Below are 6,000 nucleotides of genomic sequence, written 5' to 3'. Positions count from 1 at the left end.
GGTGACGGGTGTGTGGGCGTGCACCATGTGAATTGGGACTCTGTTGTTTCTATGGCACTGTATAGTGGTCCTATTTTGTTGATATCTGTGTTTTCACCATGTGATAAAGTAATTGAGCTACCAATCATGCTAGATATCATGTTTAGGCATTATGCCGATACTGTTTGGACCCATAGTGGTCGTTTCTTACTATCATCTCACTGATTTCATTGATATTTCATACTCAGTCATATCCATGCATTCTTACCATATCTCAGTCTTAGATATTATTTATTCATACAACATATCATTGTTGCCGGGCTAGTTTCATGACACTGTGAACCCATGAGTGAGACTGGAGAGATTGATGACTAAGTGAGGCCATGGGCCTGAGTTAGAGTGACATTTTGAGATTGGGCTGCATGTCGCAACATATTATATTGATTATATTTTTTATGGATCGGGTTGTACGCCGCAACAAGCCTTCGAGCTATATATATATTATTGGATCGGGTTGCACGCCGCAACAAGCCTTCGGGCTATATATATATATTATTGGATCGGGTTGCACGCCGCAACAAGCCTTCGGGCTATATATATATATATATATATATATATATATATATATATATATATATTTTTTTTTTTATTGGATTGGGTTGTACGCCGCAACAATATTGGATCAGGTTGCACGCTGCAACAAAATTTGATTGGCTGCACGCCGCAGCGATATAGCGCTTGGGCTGAAGGAGCCCCTCCGGAGTTTGCACACCCCTAGTGAGTGTAGTTGACTATACATATGTGGATCGGGTTGCACGCCGCAACGGTCCTTATGGTCATATATGGATTGGGATGCACGCCGCATCAGGTATTGTACAATGCTGTGTGATTGAGTGTGCTGAGCATTGAGCATAATGAGAGAGGATGCGAGACAGTGATATTGAGTACTTTGAGAGTGTGAGTATATGATTCATCTCTGAGATACATGGCATTGGCATGCTCACATGACATACAGGCATAGAAATGCATTTTTTTCTCATATTGTACAGTATCACGTCATTCATAATGTTTTTACACACATTGATATGTGGGCATAGAGAGGTATTTCACACTTGCTATCTAGAAAGAAAATGAATCATTTTATTTATTGTGGAATGGATATTTGGAAAATTACTATTTTCAAACTTACTCGTATATCAGTTTTTTCGATAAAAGATTCGGGTTTTCACTGAAATACTTGAAAAGAAATGCCTATTTTTCTGGAAATATGAACGAACTGAGCCTTTTATTTCTGAGGTACTCCTTTGTTATTGCTATGCTATTATGAATGGTTGTGGAATATTGGTGTTGGACCCGACCTTTTTGTTAGCTCGTCACTACTTTCAACATAAGGTTAGGCTTGTTACTTATTGAGTACATGGGGTCAGTTGTACTCATACTACACTTCTCCACCTTACGTGCAGATGTTGGCTACTGATGTTGATGTGTTCGATGGGAGCTGGATTTGAAGATGTACCTACGTCCTGGTTGTAGATGCCTCTTGTTCGTTGTAGCCTTAGATCTATAAAACTCTGTTTATATACTTTTCAAACAGACGATGTATTTATTTCATTTTCGCTTTGTAAACTCTATTCTTAGAAGCTCATGATTTGCACTACCAATTCTTGGAAAATGTATTAGATTTAGATATTTCTTTACTTAATTGCTTTATTAATTGTTATTGAAATTAGTTAGTGGTTAATTAGCTTACCTAGCGGGTTGGGTTTTGTGCCATCACGACTAGTCGAATTTTGGATCGTGACAAAGTGGTATTAGATCTCTAGGTTCATAGGTTCTACAAGTCATGAGCAAGTGTCTAGTAGAGTCTTGCGGATCGGTATGATGACGTCCATACCTATCTTCGAGAGGATACAGGACATTTAGGATATACTTCCCATCTTTCTTTCCTTATCGTGCGACATTGATTCAGCTTGAAGCGTAACTCTTTGAATTTCTTCCACGCATTTGTATGTGCATGTGAGCGCTCGATATCGACTGTGCGCCGACGGCTTTTGATTCCATGGTTGAGGTACGAGATATGATTTTGGCGTGCTAATGATGGGCCTATCTGGAGGACTTGAGGCCAGGTTTCGACGGTGGCTTGAGCACGGAGATTTCGGTTGTTTGAGCACATGTTTTTGGGACTTATATGTTTGGTGGTTTCCCTGTTAGAGGAATTTGTGATTAGATGACTATGGGGTGAGTATGATTAGACTGCGAGATGTGTTCAGATTGTTCGAATGTGACGAGAAGAGTTTACTTGAGATGTAGCAAGGACTATGAGGTGTTTGATTTTTGTCTTGATTTGGCGTATGGTCTCGAGTTATGGATGTGTTGAGGGATCTCTCATGTTGTTTAGTTGTGGAGTGAAGTAGATTCTCATGTCTTATCGATGAGTTCAGAAACAAGAAGATTAAGTGATTGCATAGTAGTCGTGACTATGGAAGGGTATAGAGAGATGTCAGTTTGAGGCAGAGCAGGCGGGTTATCTCCCGCAAGGTGTCCTGAGGTTGCGTGGTCCTTATGATGTTTTGTAGAAAGTTCTCTTTTACCAGTGAATGATATATGTTGCAACTTGAGTTTGGATCGCTTGTGGGAGTTGGCTTGATTATTACAAAGGTGAATACGAGATTTGCAGACAATTTGAGGTATTATATGGTTTATGTTACATAGGCTTGCGAAGGATTTAGTTGAATTTCAGTGTGGGATTCTGGCAGTAATAGAGTATGGGTATTGTGATGTTATCGACTGTTTTGATCTATGGCTTTGAGCTAAGGGGGGGAGTCTGCTATCGACGAGTTGATTGCATGGTTATTTGTTGTATTGGTTTCGGTTCGGGGTATATTGGTGAATCAGTTATGACTTGCAGAGGTCGAGATCGAGGATGACTTGGGTAAAGGATTTCCTGGATACGGGTTGTATTACACTCTATGGGTATATGGGAATTATGGAATAATTGAGTGGTTATTCGCGAAGGATGTAGGGTATATGGAGTAGGAATTTGCTCGATTTCTTAGGAGTGTGGACTACTCCCTTGGGTGTTGGCGTACTAATGGGACACAGGTCGTTCGGTACGTTTGGTCGGTTCAATTGAGATTTGAGTAGAGTGGATGACTCTCTAGAATGGTTCTAATGGATTCAAGAATTATATGTAGAAATTGAGAATTTTGGATTGGTATATGACTAGGATCTGATATTTTCATGGGATGGTGTCGAGACTTGTGGTATTTTTATATCATTGTGGATTATGTATTTCAGTATCAAAAAAGTGAAGAAAATAGTTTTAGGTTCAAATAAGGTCTCTTTAGAGTGGGTATCTCGGTTATGGTGCTTTGGGCTGCTTAAGAGGGAAGTTTGCGGCTTATGGGCCTTAGGGCGTTATGGTTTTATACTAGGGTCTCTTGTGTGGTGATTTTTGGTTAAGGATCGTGGTGTTCCAGCAAGGAGAAGTATCAATTTGAAGGCAATTTGGAAGGGACTTGGAGAAATAGGACAGCGCGGTGAAAGGTTGGATTAGCACAATAATGGGTATGATCGAATCTTTGGGGACTTATGACGTGGCTAGTCTCTACAAGTGTTTCGTGGCAATGCTCTTGGGTCTTGGCAACCTGTGTGGCTGGGTTGAGTTAGAGAGATTCGGTTCAGATAGCTTGGTTATGTGCAAATGGGTTTCAAAGAGTTCTCAATGGTTTTTATCACGGTTCGAGGAGTATATTTCCTACCGGCATGAGGAATATGTTGCGTATTGGGATTTTCTCCGTGATGAGATCAAATGGAAGGTTTCTGACTGATCGAGTCGGTATTCTTCTTGTGACTCAGAGTTGGACTATGAAGCTCTCGTATTTTTCATATGATGGCATGGTATATGCGGTGTGTTGTGTGGGATTGAGATTTACGTGAGCAGGATCACTGTTCTATTTGGAAGGGAAGGTCATAAAATTCGTAGGCAGCATGGACAGTTTCAGATGACTAGATAAATGATATTACTATTTGGTATGGCTTGGTGAGAGTATACATTTCAGGAGGGGCAATGTGTTTTGATGTATGAATACTTCACTGGTACTGCGGCACTCTTCTAGTTGATTGACTGTTGATATTCAAATTTTGCTATGTGGCACGGAAGAATTTTAGAAGTATTCCTCGTGGGATGATCGTGTATGAGAGATGTGTTAGATATTCTGACGGTGGAGTTGGGATCAAATATGGGATTCGTGTGTTCTATGGATTTGGAGACCGGTAGTTCTCAAGAGCAGGTTGTTTTCATGGTTGTGGACTGTGAAGTCATGGCCGAAGCTAGCTAGGTGATAGTATGTGTTATGATTCAGTCATTGTGGGTTTTTGAAAGGTTATTTATCCATGTGTGAGTGCCCGGAGTTGATTTGGGGGTCCATTAGTAGCCCCAGTTAGGATGTGTCATTCGGTTGTTGTTGAGCTTATCCGTGTTCTGTTATGTTCGGTGAGTTACTCTTCTATGCTACGAGGAGTTGTGATTCGTTAGTTATAAGCACACTTGGTGCAGTTCTATTGGGGCCTTATAGCGAAATTTGCGCGATATGGGTATTTGGGTGATGCATGAGTGGTTGCGCATTAGTTATGTTCTCTCAGGTTTGTGTGGCATTGTGTCATTTCTTTCTCCATGGTTATGGTAATGCACTGTGAGTACTTGGTGTCGGATTGCGCGTAGTTATTGATTTTGAGCATGGTGGTTGAGGTATTTTATATGGAACAGTGTTTGGATGGGGTCGCGCATTACGGCAAAGTTATGTTGAGATATGATCCTCTGTGTTAGATTCGTGTGTTATGGTTCTACGGTATGTGATGGATTTTCAGCTTTTGGTTGTGGTGGTACTTGTTGAACTTTCGGGACGGTTCTCTCGTTTGAGTTATTTTTCCATGATTTGAGTATATTTGGAATGTTGCTTATTAGTGCACGGATTGCATGTGTTATGGCTTTAGATTGTATTGATGTGTCATGTCACTAGAGTGGTCGGGTTGGGTGAGATGAGGTCATTAGACCTAGAATGGATACTATCGAAATTGATTACAGCATGGTTGGAAGGATAATATCGAAAGTCGGCTTAGAAATTTGCTATAGTTCTTGTCGAAGGAGATGGAGTACCATGACTTGTCGATCTGATGAACGGTTATGAGTTCTACATGTTTCTTTCATCATTGGCAGTGTATGGAGGTTTAGAACAAGGCTTTGTTTGATATGAGGTTGTTACCGGTATTGGGTTGATTTGAGCAGCTACTGTGATTAGAAATCGTTGCTTCGAGCGTTTGAGCTATGTGGTATTTGAGTATGGTTATGGCTTTTGGTACAGCTTGTTCAGACTTATATAGTGTGTAGGTTGCGGGATTCAGATCTTATAAGAAATTCTGGATGTTGGAAATTGGATTCGAAGGCTTGTGGGCTAGGTTGAATTGAGAATTTTCAGTTATGTTGAGCTATCGAACCTGTATGGGATATGGCAACGTGGGGTCACCCCCGGGTTTGTGCATGGTAAGGTTATATGGCAGTTTGATGGCTTTGAGAACAACTCTGGACATGTTCGAGGACGAACATATGTTTAAGTGGGGGAGGATGTAACGACCCGACCGCTCATTTTGAGCATTTACACTTCGCTCGGTTGTTTGAGGGCATGAGTAGCTCCGTATGATATAATATGACTTATGTGAATTGCCGGTTTTGGGTTTCAGGTTATTCGAAATTGATTTGAAAGAATGATTCTCAGCTAGAAGCTTTAAATTTAAATGAGTCGACCAAGTTTGACTTTTTTGAATTTGAACCCGGAATGGAGTTTGGATTGTTCCATTAGCTCCGTTGGTTGATTTTTGACTTAGGAGCGCGTCTGGATTGTGATTTGGAGGTCCGTGGTTGAACTTGGCTCGAAATGGCGAAAGTTGAAATTTTGGAAAGTTTGACAAGGAGTGGACTTTTTGATATCGGATTCGATTGTGATTCCGGAAATTGGAATAGCT

Source organism: Nicotiana tomentosiformis, chromosome 2, assembly GCF_000390325.3.
Source record: "Nicotiana tomentosiformis chromosome 2, ASM39032v3, whole genome shotgun sequence".
In the NCBI taxonomy this organism is placed as follows: Eukaryota; Viridiplantae; Streptophyta; class Magnoliopsida; order Solanales; family Solanaceae; genus Nicotiana; species Nicotiana tomentosiformis.
This window is presented reverse-complemented; position numbering follows the sequence as displayed.